The 24,037-nt window shown below is 37.6% G+C and overlaps 1 protein-coding gene across 3 annotated transcripts in view; it reads right to left on the bottom strand.

The window, feature by feature from the left end:
• Positions 1-24,037, bottom strand: part of LOC109428905 (transmembrane protein 164) — a 91,150-nt gene that overhangs the window by 11,598 nt on the left and 55,515 nt on the right. Inside the window, exon 1 of one of the 3 annotated variants that reach the window (XM_019704745.3) lies at positions 8,897-9,009. The exons of the other annotated variants lie outside the window; for them this stretch is intronic. The gene's annotated coding sequence lies outside the window, so the exon portion shown is untranslated. Of the gene's footprint in view, positions 1-8,896; positions 9,010-24,037 lie in introns of those variants that run through there. 3 annotated transcript variants of the gene reach the window in all.

Genomic DNA, 24,037 nt, shown 5'->3' with positions numbered 1-24,037 from the left:
GCACTAGCATTCTAGTTCTTGGTCAAATTATAAGTGTTCGATGTAATTAATGAAAAATGCTTTGAAAAAGCATTTGAAAAGATGTACACTAACCAACTGAAATATGATTTTTCATTAAAGGGTTGGTAGTTATTACAAGGGAGAGTATATCGTTCCACAGCAGGTCTTACGTCCCTCAATTACAAAGTATACATGGATCTCGTGACTCAGTACTAGTTACAAAAGGTCAACAATGTTTAATGTAACTTGTTGAAAGGTAAAGTGAATCATCTTTAGGTATTTTTTTTGTTTGAAGTGGTGTTTGGCTTCTTCAGCTAAAATAACATGATTTAAACACCCATTGAACTTTGTAAATATCAAAGCCGTCAATTTGGGCATTCTAGTGAACTAATTTACTACATCTAGGCTCAGAATAGATGTTGGTGATTGTTTTAGAACGTTCATAAGCTGAATTAAACTGTCATCAAGATGGAACATGAATAAAATTTCAAAATATGGAAGTCCTTTACAATGTTTGAAAGCCACTTGCAAAAAAATGGTAAAATTATGTCGACATTTGAAAATGAGCACGTTACGTAATCAATAAGTGATTTATTTCGATTAATTCTATCTGAAATATCGTGAAATGAAAATAAATTATGGAACTTTTTGTTAATTTCAACTGTAGCAAGTTACCTCATAGTGGTTGTCGAATATGATAATAGGGGTACTCACTAAACAGACTAAATTGCTGCGTAAGCCATGATTTTCTGCTTATTTGTAATGTTTCATGAAATTGTGAATAAAATAAACAAAGATTGCCTTGGTGGTCGCAACACTTAATCAGTTTAATCAGTTTACGCCGTTAAGTGAATCCCCCTAATGATTTTTTACATTACTTAATCGATAAGTTTATGAAACTTTTATCGTTCAGATAAACTAGCTATTAGGTACGTTAACTACAAACAAGGTCATCAGGCTTATCGCACTTTCCATAGGAGAGAGGTAAAGCACGATTTTCATACTTGTTTTTATGGGATAAAATGAGCAAACCATTTTAACAGTGTAGCTTAACAATAAATATAAAACAAAACTCATTTTTACACTAAAACGATCTCCGGTACACATAATTTTGATAATCGAAATGGTGGAGCATACTGGCTTTCATTATTATGAGAAAATAGTTCACATTTAATGTATGTCATCGTGTAGCAAGTTACACCGCTGTTGCAAGTAACCCCGTTTGACGGTACTGAAAGTTGCCATGTTAAAACTTTAATACTCCTATTCTAATTGCTTATGGAATGCTATTTGGGAAGAAATAACTATCCAATTAGAGGTTGAAGTAAAAAAAAACATGAAAACTTCCATTGCCGACCAAGCCCATTTTCTCCGTTACGAGGATAGGAAAGGATGTGATGATATGACACCTACTTTATGAAAGGCCAGCGACTCACTCGGTTGATTTGGGATTCACTATAAGCGAGTGATGCGACAAGATTTTCTGAGTGTATCTGAGTATTACATGTAGATGTGTTGATGTGAGTGTAAGTGTTTTAGTATATTTAAACACCAATGTTGGGAGTGACGTAGCTAAAAAGGTTTTGTCACTCCTTGGGCCATTTTGATTCAGGGATGGGGCACAGGCATTTACACTGTGTCCTGGCTAACAAGCCTAGGCTTAAGTACCATTGCTCGCTCTCTGAAACGATAAGAAATACGATATGCAGATGGGGAGGGATAGCAGGGAAGGGATGATATCTATTTATTGAGGGATTTGCACAAAAGTGCACGCGGCCTATCGCTTCCGAAAAGTACGGCCGCGGTTTTCACTCCCCGTTTACTTGATCCTAATAGGAAATAACATGGCGGCGTTTCCTACGGTGCGGCTGTTCCTTTCGAAAACGATAGACCGCGTGAACTTTTGTGCAAAGCCCCTTTTTGAAACATTTCATCGACCGCGCGGTGTTTACGTTTCAAGAAATCTGACAATATCGAGATGCTAGCAACTCACCTGGTACGGGTATGGTCAAGTATGATTAAATTATGCAACTGGATTATTATGAGAGATACCAAAATGACCAGGAATCACTCAAAAAAGCAATACAAGGCATAGTTTTATGAGGATTTACAATATCAGGCATTTTTTTTATTCTTCAACCACTTAATCTAAATTACAGCTCTTTTGTCCACTTGGGCACTGCGTGAGCGATTCCAATTGGCAGCTGCACTTATACTTTGTACAGCGCCTAAATGTATTCTATTCATTCTTATTCTACTATATCGAACTGGCAGCCTTTGCACTGCTGTCACTTTCTACCCTGTCCATGGTAGAATGATGAGCACGAGGATGTTGATGTGTGGCTCTTTTACCTTTTCCAGTCCGATTGGGGGTCCATTGTGAGTTGCCGTTTCGCCGATATTCAATCATCCGGGTTCATTTGAGCTATGGAGCTCAGAAGAGGGTCAGGTGCCAGCCGCTCTCGGGGGAAGAGCAGCTGACGAAGTGCCGGGGCTGGGATCGAACCCATGACCATCCACTTATGAAGTGAACGTGTAGCCACTACGCTACGGGCCCCGGCGTCAGGCATTTTTAGCGCAGCTAGTATTGAAATATACATATGACTCTCTATATTCAAAAAATATCTCGAAAACTAAAAAAACATACATCTCTGATTTTTTGATACGTTACGTCAAATTTCATGAACTTTCTTATACAAATATAAAATCAGAGTACCATTTCGGTCCCGAGACCATGAAAACGTAAAAAACTTAAACCAATGCATATTTTTTACACCTAAACACAATTTGGCTCCTTCATGTTTTTTTTTCTTCTTAAATCTACAATTCAATAGCTTTTAAACAAGAAGAATAAGTTTAAAATCGGTCATTTGGTCCAAAAGTTATGATTTCTTCAAAAATTTTAGTTCTAAAAAACCTTGATTTTTAGGACCACCCTATCTGAAAATTGGTCACCCTAATGATGAAATGAAAAAAAAAAAATACGGGTCTAATTATTTTCGTTGAACTACAAACCCATCAAGTTTCATGACAATTGGAGTTGCACTGTATCGTTCTTCTATGGGATGACTGTTTTATTTAATACAAAATGTTGTTGAGCCTATTTGTAAAGATTCTAAAAGGTAACCTGTAACTTCTCCGGGATAGCTCTAGGCATTGCTATGGAAATCTCTTTCGGAATTTCTCAGGATGTTTCGCATGAATTCTTGCAGAAACTACTCCAGGAATTCCTCCAGGGTATTCTCCAGAAATTTCTTCAAGAAATTCTTGAAGAAATTCTCGGAAGTATTCTAGTAGGAATTCTTGGAGGAATTCCTGGAGAAATTCCAAGAAATTCTATGAGTATTACCTGAAGGAATTCTTTGAGGAATTCCCGGGGATATTCCAGTAGGCATTTCTGGAGGTATTTATTGAAAAACCCTGGAGGTTTTCCTCGAGAAATTTATAAAGGAACTCCTGGCCGAATTCCAGGATGGATTCCTGGAGGAATTTTGACATAAATATTGGAGCAGATCTTGGAGAGATTCTTATTAGCGTTTATATTGGACTTGTTGAAGGAATTTCTGAAAAAAATCCCTGAAAGAATTCTCGGTTGAATCCCTGGAGTTGTTCCGGGAGTATTTTCTTGAGGAATTTCTGGAGGTTTCCTGAAGAATCTAGGAGGTATTCATAAAGGAATTTCTGGAGGATTTTTTAAATGAATTTTTAAAGGAATTTCTTGAAAAATCTCCGGAGAAATTTCCAGCGAAATTCCTGAAGGGATTATTGGCAGACATCTTAGAGGGTTCTCTGGTAAAATTCTTGGAAAAGGTACAGTAAGATTTTTTTTGGAATTCCTGGAGGGATTCTTGGAAGAATTCTTAACGTATGTCTTGGAGGAATTTCTGGATGAATCCTGAGGGAATTTCCGGAGTAGTTTCTGGCGGAATTGCTGGAGGAAACTCTGGAGGGACCGCTGGAGAAATTTCTGGAAGAATCCCTTGAATCCTGAAGAAATCCCTGGGTTAGTTGCTGGATGAAATCTTGGAAGAATTTCTGTGGGAGCTCTGGAGGAATTCCTGGAGGAATACCTGAATGAATTCCTGGATGAATCCATGGAGGAATCCATGCAGGAATCCCTGGGTGTATTCCTGAAGGAATCCCTGGAAGAACTTCCGCTGGATGGAATTCCTGGAGAAATTCTTAGGAAAATTATTGGAGGAATCCCTGGAGGATTTCCAGGAGACATTTCTGGAGGAACTCTTTGGAAAACTTCCTTGATGAGTTTTTAGGGAATGGATGAAGAAATCCTTGGGGAACTCCTGTGGAATCCTCGAGGAATTTCTGAAGGAATTACCGAGGAACTCCTGCAGGATTTTTCGATAAGTTCTTGAAGTAATTCCAGAGGAACTCCTGAAGGAATTCCAGCATAGTTCCTGAATAAATTTTCGAGAAACTGCTGGAAAACTCCTGAAGAATTTCACGGGAAGTCTTGAGACATTCCCTAGGAACTCGTAGAGATATTCTCGGAGAATATCACGATGAATTTCTGAGGGACTCTTGGAGGAATTTCCGAGGAACGTCTAGAAGAATTCTTGGGTAATTTCCGACACTTCCAAATACCATAAAGAATATTTGTATGTTAGTGGATGCACCACCCAGCTAACACAAAGTCTTATATGATGTTGGATAGGATGCTGAAGTGGAGGCCATATGCGTACATTATTCTATTTAAACGCGTGTGAAGTGTGCGTGTATCGCCTCCACTTTTGTATCTTATTCAACATCGTATGCGATCATGTGTTGACTGGGAAGTAACACAAATACTCAACAAATTATGAGATACAACAGAGGTAATCGTGGAAGAAGTACATCGATAAAATAAAGATATACTAGAGTAGAGCCCATATAGCCGAGGCGGTAAACGCACGGGTATTCAGCATGACCATGCTGAGGGTGACGGGTTCGATTCCCGGTCGGTCCAGGATCTTTTCGTAAAGGAAATTTCCTTGACTTCCTTGGGCATAGAGTATCTTCGTGCCTGCCACACGATATACGCATGCAAAATGGTCATTGGTAGAGGAAGCTCTCAGTTAATAACTGTGGAAGTGCTCATAGAACACTAAGCTGAGAAGCAGGCTTTGTCCCAATGAGGACGTTACGCCAAGAAGAAGAAGAAGAAGACTAGAGTAGAGCTTGTAGAGCTTGAAGGTCTTAATTTCAGAATAGTTTGGATGACCTAGAACACCAAGTAAATGTTGCTTAGTTATCAGAATTGCACTCTAAGGTTCTAAGAGTAGCGTAAGATTATATTCCGCAAGCATTCGCTACAATAGAAATATCCTAAGATTATCTGTATTGCGACCCATACTTCAAAATACATTGGGTCCATTTGTATGCCAGTGGACACCCAAATAGCAATAAATACAAATACTCGTAATATAATGAGGTGCAACTGTCACAATCGTGAAAGAATTATGCCAATAGATTGAAGAAAAACAAGAGTAGAGCCTGTAGATCTTGAAGTTCCTAATTCCAGAATAGTTTGGAATGCCTGGAATATCCCATGAATGTACCAAAAGCTTTATAGATGTGCACTGAGTTTCCATCAGCACTATAGACTACATTCCACGAAAAATTTTCACAACTAAAGCATGAGACAGTATGTAGATATCGTAAGCCAAACTTCAAAGTGTTTTTTGGAGGCCATTTGTATTTCACGGAATGTCCAACTACCACAATATCAAGTTGCTCATAGCATTGTGAGGTGTAATGGACATTAACGTGACTAAATTTCTTGGACAGAGTGAACACAAACGATGGTAGATGTTTTAGATCTTAAGAAAATGAATTCCAGAGTAGATTGGATGACCTAGATCACCCAATTCATTAACCATGAATTTTCTATGGGTGCTTTGAGGTTTTTTGAGTACCCTAGACAATGTTCTGTAATCATTCATCGTGCATAAAATTTGGTTGAGAATGTTAGATTTATGTCACAAACTTCGGAATACTTTGGAGGCCTCAGAATAGCTCTGGGATCAAAACTTCAACAGGCTATGATGAGTAGTAATACATTGCATGTCTAGGATCAGTGAAAACTATTGATGATTAGCAAAACGATGAAATTTCAGCAAAAACATGTAGATTTTATGAAAAATACAAAAAAAAAAGCCACGTGTTTTCGCCTCCCCGCAAAAGGGGGGAGGGTGCAAAGACGGGAGGTACCATGCATTTCTTAGCACAACTATTCCCCTTGACTATAAAAAAATCCGGGGTAAAAGCTTTTAAAACAAAGAAGATATTGCATTTCTGCCAAAAGTAGATCGTCCCGGGTGTTTGCGGGTTAAATGAGTGATTGTTCCTTGGGGATGCCTCTCTGGATATATATTTATATGCCAAATATCTTGCGTGAGATGGATAATGTTATAAAATAAGATAAGCGTCGCATTTTTGTAAATATGTATTGGTGCAATGTTATGTAAAGTTGAATTCGGGCAATGATTTCAAGAAGCCCTTTGGGAATTCCTGCAGAGTAGTCTTGTAGTTCGTCGGGAAATTTATTCACGAATTCTTTGAGGGATTTCGTCAAAAAATCAACTGGAATTTCACCAAGGATTTCTTATGGATTTTTTTTGAGGTTTCTCTAGATATTCTTTCACAGAGATACCTCCAAAGATTTTTCCATAGATACCTCCAGGTATCTGGACAAATGGAGTAACTGTTCACCAAAAAATCCCAGTTTTATCCTCCCTCAGCATCCTCTTCAGTTTTTGTACATACTACACAACAGTGAAGGTGGAACTCACTGATATTTTGACGGATCCAAAATGCAAAATCGAATTATCACTCTAACATATCTATAACCGTAAATAGTTAGTCAATGAAGCAAAAGAGTTACTATTTGCATGTACGTACACAAAGCTACAATCCTGAAATCCAGTTGTTGCTGGTTGCAGTAAACGTACCGTTGAATCACCCATTTGGCATAATTTCATTAGATGACCATGCGGTCAACCATATCTATGTACAGGGGTTACTCAAAATAACTGGGACAGGTAAAATTTTCACTTTTCAAAAAATGTTCAACTCGCTATAACTTTTCGAAAAGGGCATCGAATATGCTCAAATTTTTACTGTTAGTTCATCAACTAGTTGTGTATCAGTGGTTTAAATTTGGAAAAGATCGGGTCATTTTCCACGAAGTTATAAAGATTCTTGGAAAAGGTAAAATTATCCTATAGCTAACTTTGAGCTGTTATATCTCCGGATTCAATGAACCGAATGCAATGAAATTTTGATTATTTATGACTAATATAATGAACTTTTAAAAACAGTTTACTTAATTTAAAATTATTTATAAGAGAAAAAGTTATGGCGGTTTAATTTATTCTATGTTTTTAAGTAAATTTTTCTATTTTTCAAATGCATCCCATTACTTTTTCAATTTTATGCTGGTTATTTTGTTACTTCCTTTCAAAACATATTCATATTGAAGTCAATTGAAGGGATTTTAAATGAACTATAATAACAATCTCGAATTTTGAAACGATGATGAAGTTTTGGATAAATTGGTGGCATATTAGAAAAATAATCCAATTGTAATAATTTTATTTCGTGTAAAGAATTTTAAGTTTAGTCAAAAGTTTTTAATAGCTTATTATATAAGTCATGGATGATCAAAATTTCATTGCATTCGGTTCATTGAATCCGGAGATATAACAGCTCAAAGTTGGCTATCGAATAGTTATACCTTTTTCTAGAACTTTTATAACTTCATGTAGAATGGCTCGATCTTTTCCAAATTTTGACCACTGATACACAACTAGTTGATGAACTTACAGTAAAATATTTACAGTAGAATATTTGATGGCCTTTTCGAAAAGTTACAGCGAGTTGATCTTTTTTTGAAGAGTGAAAATTTTACCTATCCCAGTTATTTTGAGTATCCCCTGTATGTACAACGGGCAACAGTCGAATATTGTCCCAACATACTGCGGCATTTTAGCATCAGCAGTGAAATGATTTATCGCGTTGCATTTCCGCAAAATATGACCCCATTGAAGATAGTCACTTTGTTTGCTGTTCGCTTTGCAACTCGGATGATGATGGTGCTTTTTCTATAATTACCGACTAAGTAGTTAAAATTAATAGCTATCAAATTATAGTTTGAGTAGATGCACTTCTGGCGAAAGATTATTTTACTTATCTGCTATACCTACACAAGTAAGTGGTCATAGCTTACTGTTCATACATATGTATAGTAAATGGTTTGAAAAACGGTAAGAAGATTCATATTCCATGAAAACTGAAATATTTAACACATTGTACAAAGATCTGCAAATTTCAGTCTGAAGCTAACTTTGCTATCTTGCTATTATAATGCCACATTGAACGTAAGCTTAACGGCTTTCCTCCTATGTATTCCCACAAAAGCACACCGCTTCTAATCTCATTAATTGCCACTCGCGGTTCCAGTCTTTATTGGCTCACCGTACCGTTGATACCACCACGGCCCACCGGCTCCGAATCCATCAGGACGGACCGTCACACTGAGTGAATTAATATTTGATTATGATGGATACGCGCGCCTGTCGATGGTGCTCCAATATTTTTCCAGGTTTTTCACCCAGCACACCACAGTTTGGCCCATTTTCACACTCAACGCACAGATATCGCGCGCGACTCTTGAAACACGTTTGGGGAACTTCTACCGCCGCCAGCCGCAAGCTGACAAGTTGTCACATTTTCCCCCACACATTTTCCATCAGCTTTTGGGTGGTGTTGGTGAGCTTTGGAGGGCGAGGGATAAAGAACAATCTACACAGCGAGCAGCAGTACGGCTCTTTTCGTGGTATGAATAATTGAAGAACCGAAAAGCGACGATTTTCCGAATTGTCACCAAAAAAATGTGTACCTGTGAAGAATTTGTGGTCGTTTTGTGTAGTAGCGAGCGCGGTGTTTCAAGTGGTACTAAATGCCGGCCGGCTGACAAGCTCATACTAGCGGCAAGTGTCTACTTAGTAGCAGCAATACTGTGCTCTATGGTACTGTACTGTATTGAGAGAACATACATACTCTTGATTATCAGTTTTCTTTTTGCTCACGCGCTCACTCACTTGTCGCGTGAGTTGTTCGTTTGCGGTTGTCGATGACGAGTGGGGAGAAAGGGGATTATCACGCGACTTTACCTATAGTTAGGAATATATTGTGTGATTGATGATCACCTCAGCCATTTGTCTTCGCATTGGGTATTGAAAAAATAGCTCGGCCAAATATTCAAAATTCCTGGGAAGCTGACTAGACTGATTAAAGCAACGATGGACTGGCGATGATATCCAATGTCCATGTTGTCTTGTGAAAAACGTACTCCGGCTGTTGAGCTCGGTTTACACCTTCCATAGCGATGTTGCAGAGTACGAGTCCGTCACCTTGTCGCAGTCTCCGGCGAGATTCTAATGAGCCCGAAACCCTTACGCAGTTTTACACACCATCCATCGTTGCTTTAATTACTCTAGTCAGCTTTCCAAGAAAGTCGTTTTCGTCCATGATTTTCCATAGTTCGAGGCGGTCGATACTGTTGTATGCCGCTTTTAAGTCGATAAACATATGATGCGTTGGGACCTGGTATTCAAGGCATTTCTGGAGGATTTTCCGTACAGTGAATATCTGGTCTGATGTCGACCGGTCGTCTATGAAGTCGGCTTGATAACTTCCCACGAACTCATTAGTTTTAGATGACAGACGACGGAAGATAGTCTGAGATGGCACTTTGTAGGCGGCATTCAATATGGCCATCGCTCTGAAGTTCCCACAGGGACCGTTCATAAACCACGTAGACTTTTTAGGGGGAGTGGGGAGAGGGGGGGTTCTGGCCAAAGTCTACGCTTCATACAACCTTTTTTTTATGAACGGTTTGAATGGGGCAGTAAACCGTGTCGATTTTTCCAAAATTTCGAATACACAAAACCGCGTGGTCACAAATAATTGCAAATGGGTCCAAATGAAACCCTGCAAAATAAAAAAAAAAAAAAATCGTGATGCAATTCCTTTCTCGAATGGTAGTTTTAAGGCTCCCCCAAACCAACGTGATTTTTGCTCGCGACAGCGATTTTTCAGTTGAGGTTATTAAAGCCGAACCTTGCATTTTCAAAAGCACAAATGGAAAATGAAACATCGAATCGCACTGAAAACTGTACCGATAAATTATCACAAGTGAGTAAACAATCGTTTATAATTTTAGCGTAAAGCGTAGTTCGGTTTTTTTCAGTATGTGCTTTTGAAAATGCGCTGCACGGCTGCAATGTTCACTCACCTGAAAAATCGCTGTTGCCAGCGACAGTCGCGTCGGTTTGGGTGAGCCCTAATACGGGAATTTTAATTTTCCTGTATGGGGAAATCAAATTTTTTAAATTCTTGTAGACAAAGGCACTTTTAAGCAGCACTAAAAATCCTCTCCCCTCTGAAGATTTAGGGCATACATCAGTGAACATTTTGTTGGAAGACAACTTTGTAGTTGCACTTCAAATAAGGACGTTATTACATTTCGAAACAATGAACGTTTTATATCCCTTTCGTGACGGACCATAAAAGAATGATTATCTCAAATTTTCTCTTATAAACTTAACGTCCTCTAGAATACAACTTTCTTTACTTCGGCTACTTTATCCATCTATGCACTTTTTGGGGTCAAATTAGGACCAGCACAATTGTGCTGGTCCGTCCTCAAGCCGGTCGATGTAAATGCTAAAAATTGCCTACTTTTAGGCGTTTTATGGTACAGAAGATATTGTAATTATTAAATCACTGCAAAGTGTTAGTTTGTAGAAATTTAGACGTATAATTTTAAATCTAGGAACACGAGATCAGCTTGACAGGGTATTCAAATCATAGAAGTAAATAAGAAGAAGATAATAAAAACAGCAAATCCCTGTTCCAATTTAATTCATGATTTCGATAATATGGAGAAATATTATACACCCAAGTATTCAAAGTTCTTTAAAAAAACTCGTACAAGCTGATGATTAACCTGGGCTTGTTAGGGGAATATCTGTAAATAAAAAGAAAATCGCGTTAAGTACTGTTCCTTTGAATTCCACTAAGAATTTGCATCCTTTGACAGATACGTATTTCGACCTCAACTGCAAGGTCGTCTTCAGTGTCTTGTACTTGACTCGACTGACGAGTCAAGTACAAGACACTGAAGACGACCTTACAGTTGAGGTCGAAATACGTATCTGTCAAAGGATGCAAATTCTTAGTGGAATTCAAAGGAACAGTACTTAACGCGATTTTCGTACAAGCTGATATCGTGTTCCTTGAGTTGAAATTATACGTCTAAGTTTTTACAAACTAACACTTTGTAGTGAAATATTAATTAAAATCAATCTTCTATACCATAAAACACCTAAGAATAGGCAATTTCCGATGAAACTTGGACCGCCTTGGGGACGGAACAGCACAATTGTGCTGGTCCCACTTTGCCCACACAGAAATCTTGTGCTTTTCAACAAAGCACCACTTTTTCTTCGCCGTTTTGCAGAACTAAATACTCTTTTTCTGTCGATTTTAAATCTCTGTATACTTGGATTAAACAAATATTTATGAAAATACGACAGATAAAATTTTTTCAACTTCTAGGGTGATTGTTTACTTTTTGTTTAACTTATTGTGGCGTTTTTTTTTATAAACAATTCCAATCAAAGCTGAGGTTCAGAAATACAAGTACAAGAGTAATAACTCGATCATAAAAAATATTTACATCATATATTTTGAGGAAAAAAACAATTGAAAAAATGTGTAAAACCAATGCCGAAAAACAGCACGATTGTGCTGGTTCGTCCCTAAAGGGATATGCATGATTTCTAATTTCTTTAATTGGCATCACTGCACGTTTTACGCTTGGAAGAGGGTGGCGACCGCCGTCTAAGGCGTCATCACCCGCCGCTGGATAGAGGCGAAAGTACCTTATAAAAATGAAATAAATTGGATCGTAAATATTGAGCTTCTCAAAATTTATTAGACTTTTGTGCAAATAATTTATAAATAAATAAATAAATAAATAAAAAATAAAATAAATAATAAATAAATTGCCAGCGCATATCGTTCAGGGAACAATTATTCTTTGTATCTCGTTTTACACCTTGGTTCACCCGGATGCAGTCAAACCTTATCCGGTTGATACACGAAATATTTCCCATTCCGCTGAAGGTCACCGTCTGTGAGTTCATCTCTCTTGGTTAAACGTCAAATATTTTGATGCACACGCCTACTAAAATTAGTGAGTGTGCAAATCGTATCTCACTAAAGCAAAACTGCACTAGAGTCTAACAATTGGGTTCTTTAGGGGTGTCCGGATTATTTCATAATCGGATTCTCCGCCCAAAAATTAGTCGAAATCCAAAATTTCATATTTTTTCGAGTCCGGGAACTATTTTTAAAATGCATTTAAAGTTTGTATGGGGATTTTTTTTTGTTCGGGTTGAACTGTCATTTTATCGATTGAACTGTCATTCTATCTACGAAAATTAAAACTGTTTTGTTAATTTAACCATCAAAACAGAGGTATTGGAATCCAATAAAATCACGTAATACTCAAAAAAAAAATAGCTCTTTCGATTAGGCTAGAGAAAATAGCAATATTTTATTCACTAAACAATCCAATTCAAGCAATCGTCATTATTGTTTCAGTATCACTTTGTACAAGGTTTGGTGTCTTCGACAAAGTCGTTAGCTTGGTCCACGGGCTGTCAAGTGATGGTCCAAATAAATAGAAATTCATTCGCTAGACCAGTTGGCAATTTGGCCGATAGAAGTGCTATACAGAAGCTATACTCAAAATTTATCATATGTAATATTTCAAGATCGTGTTTATTTGAAATGATGTTGTCTCCGGCAGAGTTGTTCAGAAGATGACGAACAGTTTGGTGATTTGCCAATTAGTTAGTGATTTCTCCGCTAGGTTGTGCTATTTGTCAAGGAAAGATTTAAGCTTTAATATTTCGGGATCCTAAGCAGATAGAAAAGTGTAGTCTTCGACAAATTTATTTAGAAGTGCAAAAACAATCTGATGATTTACCAATTATTTGGCGATTTTGCCGCTAGGTAGCGGCACCCGGGCAGAAAAGAATTACAAAATAATTGCAAGTTTTACCATTCAAAAAGAATTACTGAATGGTAAAATTCGCCATTGGTTTGTTTGAAATAAGTGACAAAAGGGCATAAATAATAGCTGACGTTGTTCGATAAGATAACTAGAGAATGTCAAATTTTGACATTACAATGGCAAACCATGAACAAAAAAAATGGTTGAGAATGGCAAAAAAATCCATTATTAAGTTATTGAAAACAGAACAATATCAAAATTAGTTATTCGCTTGTCAACCAAAAGAAGGGTATATTAAGTTGTTTATTCCAATAACAAAATGAAAACTTATAAGTTTTCTGGGTGGAAAGTAATCGCAAAAAAATATCCAGAGTTACCATTTGAATAACCAAAATTCTAATTTTGTCATTATGTTGTTCTTTATAAGTGCCAAAATTATGACAGTTCATCAAACTCGTAAGAGGACAACAATATCTCATCAATTGCAAAATTGGTTATGATAGCAAAATAAAACATTCAGTAGTTATTCTTTCAAATTTGATAAACAACAAACGAATGGCATATTTTGATATGATATCATATTATGCTATGAACATGTTGTTTCAAGCTCTTCATGAAGAACTCATGAATGGCAAATTTAGTCATGACAATAAAATTTGTTATTCTTTTGTTTTTGGTTTGCCATTCACCTCTACCCGGGTAGTTGTCATGTAAAGTTTAAATATTGAATATCTCGAGATCCATAGCAGATAGAAAAACATCGTCTTTGGCAAAGTTATTCAGAAGGACAAGAGCAATCTGGTAATTGAACAATTAGTTGGGGAATTTGCCGCTGGGCAGCGCAAGTAGAGGTGTGGGCCGATTTGAAATCTGACGGCGGCGGCGTTTTGCACTTTTTTGGCCGGCGGCGGCGGCGTGATCGGCGTGACGCCGAATGAACTTTCGGCGGCGGCGTGAAACGGCGTGGCCATAATTTTAAATTTATGTTAATTCCGTAAACCAATATCAGTGTTTTATTTATTAGTAACTCATCATGTTGAAGATGCAATGACATGTTTATAGTTACAGTTCAGTTATTTTTTTCATATTTTTTTTGAAATTTTTTTGAAATTATTGTTTGTTATGGTCAATCAGTCAATGTTATTATCAATCAGCTGCCCAAAGGAATTCCCGGTGAAATTTCTAGAGGAACTCATAGAGGCATTCCTCTAGGTACACCTAGAAGAATTCCCGGATGAACCTCTAAACAAATTTCCAAAAGAACATCTAAAAGAATTCCCTGATGAACGTTTGGGAAAACTCCTGGAAGAACTCTTAGAGAAATTGCCAAACTTCTTGAGGAACTCTTAGAGGAATTTCCTGAGGAATTCTTAGTGGAATTACCGGTGGAACTCATAGAAGAATTCTTGGAAGAATTCCGGGCATTCCTTGTGCAACTCTTAGAAATATTTTTAGAGCAACTAGTAAAGTAATTGAATTCAAGGAGGAACTTGTAGAGAAATTACCAGAGGTATTCATAGATATGTTCCCGGATGAGCTCGTAATGTATTTCCCGGAAGAATTTCTTGAGGAATTACCAGTCGGATTTCTAGAGCAACTCCCGATGGAACTCCTAGAAGAATTCCCAAGAAATTCGTTAAGAAATTCCCGGAAGAACTCGTAGAAAATCCCCGAGCTCAGATACTTCTGAGAAATTCCTGGGAGAATTCCTGGAGGAACGTTCGGGAAAACTCCGGGGGAATTCTTAAAGGAATTCTAGAAGGAAACTCCTGGCATACCCAGTGCAAGCTCTAGGGAAAAACTTATAGTGCAACATGTAGTGAAATTGACTGGGGAATTTCTTCCCGGTGAAACTTGTAGTAAAAGTGTTTCCGAAGATATTCGGATTCCCGGAAGTACTCCTAGACGAATTCCCGGAAGAACTTGTAGAGAAAGTCACGGTGAAACTCTTAGTGTATTTCTCGGAAAAATCATCAAGAAATCCCCGTAGGAACTCGTAGAGGAATTCCCGGAAGAATTCCTAGAGAAAATCCTAGAGAAATTCCCACAGGAACTTCTGGAGGAATGTTCGGAGAAATTTCTGGAAGTATTTCTGGAAGCACTCTTAAAGAAACTCCTTGAAGAATTCCAGGAGGAACTGCTACAGAACTTGCCGGAAGAACTCCCAGAAGAACTCCTACCGGAATTACAAGAGAAACTTCTAGAGGAGTTATCAGAGGTAACTTCTGGTCTTTCCAGTGCAATTTCTATGAACTCTTAAAGGAATTCCCGTAGAAATTCGTTAAGGAATTCCCGGATGAACCCGTTGAAGAACTCATGGAGGAATTCCCGGAAGTGCTTGTAGAGGAATTGCCTGACGATCTCGTAAAGGAATTCCCAGGAAAAACTTCTAGACTTCTAGATGAATTCCTGGATGATCTCTTAAATGAATACCCGGAGTAATTCTTAGAGGGATTTCTAGAGGAAGTACTACAAAAAGTCCCAGTAAAACTTCTGCAGCAATGCCCGAAGAAACTACTGGAGGATGTCACGGAGGAAACCCTCGGATTTCCCGAAGGACCTTCTAGAGTTCCCGGAGGAACTCTTAACGCAATTCTTAGCGAAACTGATGGAAGAATCCTCAAAAGAGTTGCTGGAGAATTTACATCTCTTCTGGAGATGAACATGACATAAACATTTTTTTCAGAATCACTAGCATTTTCTTCAATCTTCGGAATGCCTAGATTCTTTCTTTAGTCATCCAATATCTTCAGGAACCTCCGGTATCTTTGTGAACTCGATTTAATTCAAAGGACAAACTCTTTAACTTTTTAGAACTGTTATAAATTTGGGCCAAAAAAATGGACCACCGCTGAAAACGACTGCTACGTATGCAGATGAGTCTAATGAATTGCTTGAAATATTGTAGGTAATGAAATAAATCAAGAAATAATATAATTTATCAATGCGTTTTTGAGATCGGCGTAGAAAATTGGAGTTCGGCGGCGTAAGCGGCGGCGGCGACGTGAAGCGAGAATCGGCAGCGGCGCCGGAGTGGCGCGGCGGCGCACACCTCTAAGCGCAAGTTGTCATGTAATTTTACAACGTCAATGTATCGGGATCGAAAGTAGATATAAAAGTGTCGTCTTGAAAAAAGTTTTTCAGAAGGATAAGAACAATCTGACTATCTGACCAATTAGTTGGTGATTTCCCCGCTAGGTAGCGCTAGTTGTTATTTGAAGTTTAAAATTTCAGTATTTCGGGACCCAAAGCAAATAGAAAGGTGCCGTCTTCGGGCAAGTTGTTTAGAAGGATAAAAACAACCGGGTTATTCACCAATTAGTAGGAAATTTCGCTGCTAGGTGGCGCTGACATTCAAGTGAAAATTTAAACTTCAATATATCAGGATTCACAGCAGATAGGAAAGTGCCGTCTTGGACAAAGTATTTAAAAGTATTTTGGAACGACAAAAATAATCTGAAGGTTGACCAATTCGTGGGTGAATTTGCCGCTAGGTGGCACAAGTTATCACATAAAGATTTGAGCTTCTTAATCTAAAGATTCATAGAAAGAATATAAAAAGTGATAAAAAAAGATAGAAAAGTGTCGACTTTGGCAAAGGTCTTCAAAAGGTCGATAGTAATCTAGAGATTCACCATAAGTTTATGATTTTGCGCAAAGTAGTGAATCTGATCATGTAAATATTTGAACTGCTCTATTTCGTGATTCTCAGCAGATATAAAGGTGTCATCTTCGGAAAAGTTCTTGATTAAGTCAAAAGCGGTGGTGAACCAACTTGTTGGAATTTTACCGCGGTTCTAATACTCAGGTAAAATTTTGGAATTCATAGAAAAGTGTCGTCTTCGGTAAAGACCTTCAGGAGGTTACTGTAACTGATGCCAACGTATACAGACTCTAGTAGAATTTTCTCCGTAGTATAGGAAATGTATCAGATGGCAGTGAACAAATGCTTGGAGATCCCGCTAAAATGAAATCTTTTTAATCAAAATCAAAATCAAAATCTGCGGTTAGTTGTTATACAGGGTGTTAGGTTCATGAGTGCAAACTTTTTAAAGGGTGATAGAGGACCATAAATGGTGAAAAAAAAATTGGTCTACGCATATGGTCAAATCTCAACCGTTACGTAGTTATTGGACTCCCTATGTTTTTGACTCTTATTGCCTTAACTGGCTATAACTTTAAAATGGTCAAACTTATCGCAGTTTTTTTTTTACTCTTATTCGAAAGATTATTGAATTTTCTATCAAATGGCATCTTTGAACCGATTGGTTTAGCTAAATAACTAAGTTTTCTAGAGCAAAATAGCTAAAAATAGTGTGTTTTCATTTGTTTATGTCCATTATCTTTAAAACTTGCGTAATAAATTCAAATTCTTTCTTTGGCAAAGTTGTGGCCCCTGTTCCACTCTACAATTTGTTCTTTGATGCCAAACTTCTAACTCTTATCGTTTTCTTGCAATTTTGATTTAAATGTGCAGCACAGTGCGCAAAAAAATGCTTACCATGACGATTGCAAATTGCTGATCTGAAATACGACGTTTAAATCGAAATTGCAAAAAAACGATAAAAGATAGAAGTTTGATGTCAAAGAACGAATTGTAGAGTAAAACAGGGGCCACAACTTTGCCAAAGAAATTTTTTTAAATTATTACGCATTTTTCAAAGATAATTGACAAAAACAAATTAAAACACACAACTTTTAGGCTATTTGCTCTAGAAAACTTAGTTATTTAACTAAACCCGATCGGTTCAAAGATGCCATTTGGTAGAAAATTCAATAATCTTTCGAATAAGGGTTAAAAAAGTGAAATAAGTTTGACCATTTTAACGTTATAGCCAGTTAAGGCAATAAGAGCCATAAACATGGGGAGTCCAATAACTACGTAACGGTTGAGATTTGACCATATGCGTAGAACAATTTTTTTCACCATTTATGGTCCTCTATTACCCTTTAAAAAGTTTGCACTCAGGAACCTAACACCCTGTATAAATCTTTTTTGTAATTACGTGACATATGATGGCACTTTTCGGTCGCCGAAACTGCATGGATAAGCCTACTTTTCTACACTAGCGAAAGAGTGCTGCTGGAAGGTACTACTTTCGGCACGTTTGCTAGGGTACATTCCAAAAAGTTTCCTAAAACACTAATGTTCTTCGCTTTGTGTTCTTTCTTAGTATTTTGTCGATTCGATGGCTGCTTCTATGCTAAAATGAAAGATAGAATCCAAACAGAGACGATTTCGAATACTATTTTTTTTTGTCATTTTCGTTTTTGTGAAGGAAACTAAGTATTTTCTTCTGCTCTACAGACGATATTTGCTGAAGACGACAGTTTACTACCTGCTTCGAACCCCAAAGTATAGCAGTTCCAAACCTGCATTCGACTTCCTGAAAAACTTTTCCAGGTTTGGTGACATAACGTCGAATGGACAAAACGCCGAAAAGTGTGTAAGTGTTCGCAGTTCAGTATGACGTATTTTTAAGATTTTATGTGAATTTTAAACTTGTTGTATGTAAAAGTGAAGGTTGTGTTTGTATGTATTATACAGTTTTCTCCGCCAGTTAGTTGTGAGGCAAGGTAGGATAGTCTACCATACTGCAGCACCATACAGAGCACCAGGAAAACATAATCCTGTTGGTAGCCTAGCACGGTGCTCCATTTACCGTTATTATAAAATAAAATATACCATCAAAACCTGAAACGCCATTCCCTTTATTTATCTATCCTACACCTCTGGGCAAATTTTTAAAATCATTGTTGGGCGAAATTTTGAGTTACGCCCTTTTAAAGGGCCTAACCTCTAAAAAATCGTGTTTTCTATAGAATAACACCACATTTCATAACAGAAGCATGAATTAAAGGCATCAATAACAAAAAATATCATGAACAATATTGAAATTTGGTAGTATGCATCCATATAATTATTAGTGGAGTGCATTTTCTATCAAAATTGGTCACTACGTCAATATACGGTAGGTTTAGTTAGGGCCTATAGAAAACAAACATTTCATCGGTGTAACAATTCAATTAAAAGTATATTGTATTGTGATTCCTTATGTCTATAGATGTTCATATTACTCTCAGTCAAGGCGATAGTATTCACATGCATCTAGCTCCAACATTTGAAAAGGACCAACACAATATCTTCTCCCATAGCTTTAGATCGTATCTATCCCAGGACACCAACAACCATTATCGGAAAGAATTGCATTTTCCCCTTCCAGTAGTAGTTGTACATTGCGTCGGTGAGATAAAGGTTTGGTTTCGGCAAGCAGTTTCGCCTTTTTGAAATGTTATCACCGATTGAGTTTAAATAAGGGCAAAAGTATCATGATTGATTTCTCTTCATCGACTCTCTCTTCTGCAAATTAAAGTGACAAGATACAAATTCAATCGATTTTTATCACACTTAGACGCTAGATTGATCGCAATCTAGCGATTTATGACCAAAAAGTGCAACCATACTTGCATCTTGTCACTTTAATTTTAAGAAGAAAGAGTCAATGAAGAGAACTCGCTCATGTTACTTTCGCCCTTATTTAACCCGGGAGCGGTCGCGTCGTGTACTGAGTACACGCACCATGAAAAATGCACGCTTGTGATAAACAGTGTGAACGTAGTGCCGTTGTAGGTAGTCGAAGACGCGACTGCTCGAGGGTTAAGCTCAATCTAGATTATACTAACATTTGAAAAATGCGTAACAACCATTGAAAATTTCTGCTTCTTCAGATCCTCCTGAGCGTATTTCCCATTATTCACGTAAACTTAACCAGTAACAGGAAGCGCAGTCTCCCCTCTATCTGATAACAGGATAAATTTGCAAGAATGAATTGAAACACGCCTAGGAGAGACGGAAGAAGTTGAGGCGTTCAACGGTTGTTCCGCCCTTTTCACATGTTGGTCTAGAGAGCGTACACTCTCTATACAGAAGATCTGCTTTAAAAACAATAGTCAAATATGGGCAACCATAAATTAAACAAAAGAAAATATGTATGTGTGCCAAATATCTTAAGTTATAACTTATAAGAATAGAAAACCAAAAGCATTACAAGGCTAAAAGACAAAAAGTCGAAATAGGCTTCAAATAATCGAACATAATATTGCGGAGATTCCACCTGTTTAGACTTCTGTGCGAAAATTAGTTGCGTGTATTTTTCTTGCGTAGGCCCACAGATATAAAACCAGACCGCGTCCTGGTGAATATTTTACGCTGTGTTGTTAGGTACACATTTGGTGATAGTTTTGCATTGTAAACAAACATTTATAACGCACCTACGCTGAAAATGAGCCTAATCATTCATTTGCGTCGTAATCTATGAATCTTCACAACGGGCAATATGCTGCATGAAAATTCTCTCTTTTTTAATATGTAGGTAAGACCTTTTGTTCCTACTTATTTTACTTTCATCGACCTATTATACATTGCAAGAAAAAATATCGCGCAAAGTTTTGCAAAAAATGTAAGTAGATATGCGCGGTTGCATTTAACTGTTTCGGTGTCTTCTGCGCGGTCAATCCTTAGCTATTTTCCGCATTTATCGTAGAAGACACGAACACGATATGATGTACTGGCGACGATCTATGAGCAATTTTGAACATTTTTGCGCGATAATCTACGGTTAAACGCGCAATATTGTCTTTCGGTTTTTTTTTTCATTTCTACGTTTTGTCTTCTCAGCCTCAGTATTTCAAAAGGGCGTAATAACTTTCAAACCTTTTTCAAAGCTGTGGCATGGCACTTCTAAACGAAAAGAATGCTCCTCTTTTGATGGCTTACATTAGAGGGCTGACATGCAATCTACATCCATATAAGAAGGTGCCGTATAAAAAAGCAGTTACGCCCTTCTGAAATGCTGAAGCTGATGAAGACAAAACGTACAAATAAAAAAAATGAAAGCAAAAGGTCTAATAAAAGTAAAATTAGTAGGGACAAAAGGTCTTATTTTGAAAGAAGAAAAAATTTTCATGCTGCAAATTATGCTTGATTATTTGTTACCTGTTCCGACTTTTTGTCTTTTGGACTTTCCATATTTTGGTTTTCTATTCTTGTAACTTAAGATATTTGGCACACAGACATATTTCTATTTGTTTATTTTATGGTTGCCCATATTTTTGACTATTGTTTTTAAAGCAAATTTGCTGTGTAGAGAGTGTACGCTCTTATCGGTGCTAGCATTTCAAAAAGGCAAAACTTCTTGCCGAAACCAAACCTTTATTGAAATGTTGGTGCTGTATGCATGTAAATACTATCGCCTTGACTGAGAGTAATATGAACATTTGAGACATATGGAATCACAATACAATATACCTACTTTTAATTGAATTGTTACACCGATGAAATGTTTGTTTTCTACAGGCCCTAAGAACACCTACCGTATGTTGGCGTAATGACTAATTTTGATAGAAAATGCACTCCACCGATATTTATATGGATACATACTACCAAATTTCAATATTATTCATGATAATTTATGTTATTGATGCCTTTAATTCATGATTCTGTTATGAAATGTGGTGTTATTCTATAGAAAACACGATTTTTTAGAGGTTAGGCCCTTTTAAAGGGCGTAACTCAAAATTTCGTCCAACGATGATTTTAAAAATTTGCCCTGAGGTGTGGGATAGATAAATAAAGAGAATGGCGTTTCAGGTTTTGATGGTATATTTTATTTTATAATAACGGTAAATGGAGCACCGTGAGCCTGTGAGGGGTGGCGATATCTGAAACGCTTCCGTAACACCGCAGAAACTCGTCAAAAATGCTTTGTAACTTTTCTGAAATGCCTCAAAATAACCCCTAAAATCCCCTTGGACCCCATGTAATACAACTGAGACCGTCCGTAACGCTTCTGTAACGCCTCCGAATCCCGTCGAAAATGATTTGAAACTTCCTGAAATGCCTCCAAATATCCCCTTAAAACACCCTTGGACATCATGTAATGCACTTAAGACCCTCCAAAACCTCCGAAAACGTATCTGTGACGCCTCCGAAACCCATCGAAAAGCCTCAAAAACTACCATGACCTACAAGAACTAGAATTTTTTACTTTTTTCTCCCATACAATCGTATCCCAGACTCAAAAAATGTTGAAAAAATCCTTCAATTCAATACCTAAGAATTCTGCACTTCTCTCACTTTATAAATATAAGAAGAATAATAAAATCTGAATGCTCCATTCCTAAAGATCCCATCAGTACTGAAACAGTAAAGCATCCATCAGGCCTTTTGTTCCCTGAATGGTGAAAATCCTTTTTTTAACAAGACAAATAAAATTGCACGCCATACTCCACCGGGTGTAAAACGATAGCAGTAGATATGTAGGACGTAGGTAGGACCCATCCAGCTGAAGCTCCTTGCAGTGTGCATGAAAGGCGGTCCAGCGAAGGATCCTTGTATACAATGTATGGTTCTCATTTTTCATTCCGCTTCGTTTTACAGACCTTTCCGGCGGTGAGCTTTTTTTCTTGTTCTTCTCCATACGAAGTGGCATCCCAGACGGGGCGATACTCCCATGGAGCTTTTGTTTCCTGCTGCTGGTTGTGCAGCAGTGTTGTAGGGTATATGTACCGTTCCTTGGCCTAATTTGCAAGCCGCCTTAACAAATTTGACCATAACTCATGAATTAATAGCACTAGAAATAACATGTTGACCCTATTACACACTCTAGGCAATGCATGTTTCACCAATTGGAAGTAAACTTACGTAAATATTCAAGAATTTACTTAATTTAACTAAAGTTCTTTCTTAATTTAGTAACGAAAACAACGCAACCCTATTATTGTGTTATATTTTTACAGTCACCGCACACAAAATCTTTCTTCCTGTTCGTTCTTTCTGGTTCTTACGCAAGAAATGTTGTTGACGTCTTTCTATCGCTGTTTTTGACGTCACTTTACTGATGCGCCAAGATTTGGGTACATAGTGAAAAAAATGTCCTCAATATTCGGCCCACATTTAATTTGTAAAATAGCTATTATTCGTTGAAAACAAATACACAAGTTCAAAATAGCGTCTTTGATCGTTGCATCAAATGTTCAGTTATTGAAAAGTCAATTCGAAATTTTCCAGAATCATGCCAGTCATGAACATGTGTATAGACTACCCACTAAGCCGAAGAATCGTGGCGTCTACAAAAGCTAATCAAAGTGACATTTTCATTAAATTTTAATGCTCCAAAGTGCAAATTTGAAACGAAATGTAACAGTTGTTTGGCACATAGCTTTTCCGATATCCAGTTATGCGTGTTTGTTTGAGTTTTTGGTTTACATTGAGATAGGCCGAACGAGGGGACTATGCCAACGAAGCATCCCGATACCCTATTTCTTTTTTTTCTCGAGTGTATGCTTCACACTAGGAAACATGGAACTGTACTCTTACTCGTTGTACCGGCAAAGTACCTACCACGATACGCATCGGTACCTCAACTCAACACTGGCACCGGTGCTGACCGGGACAGATGAACTTTTCATGCACTTCGCTGCGCTGATTTGGGCCGCCCGTCGTTGACGACGGAGACGTCGACGGATGAGATTCAACCTGTCCGCCGCGCCGTGCTACCGAGAAGGGTGTAAAAGTGTGTGAATTTTACATGAGTTGACTAAAGGCTGTATAACGAACGTATCGTTCGGACTAACAACATAGCTTTAGTTAATGATGCCTCTGGGTGCCTGTGTAAATTTATAGGATTTTATTGAATTTCAGTCATACTGCGGACAAGGCCTGGAAACTGATGGGGATGCTTGTTTATCGTGCGCCGTCAATCTTTTGGCTGGCAGTTAGTCGTTGATAGGTTCGAATAGATAGAAGAAATTCGATGCCATTGATCCAATAAACCAATGGTGGACTCTTTCCTCTTTCCGAGTTTGGATCCACTTTCATGGCAGTTTTATCCTTTGGGGCCAGAACTTTTCCAATCTTATGGTGCAGTTGATTTGTTATATACATATTACGGT

The sequence above is a fragment of the Aedes albopictus genome, chromosome 3 (genome assembly GCF_035046485.1).
Source record: "Aedes albopictus strain Foshan chromosome 3, AalbF5, whole genome shotgun sequence".
Lineage (NCBI taxonomy): Eukaryota > Metazoa > Arthropoda > Insecta > Diptera > Culicidae > Aedes > Aedes albopictus.
This window is presented reverse-complemented; position numbering and strand designations above follow the sequence as displayed.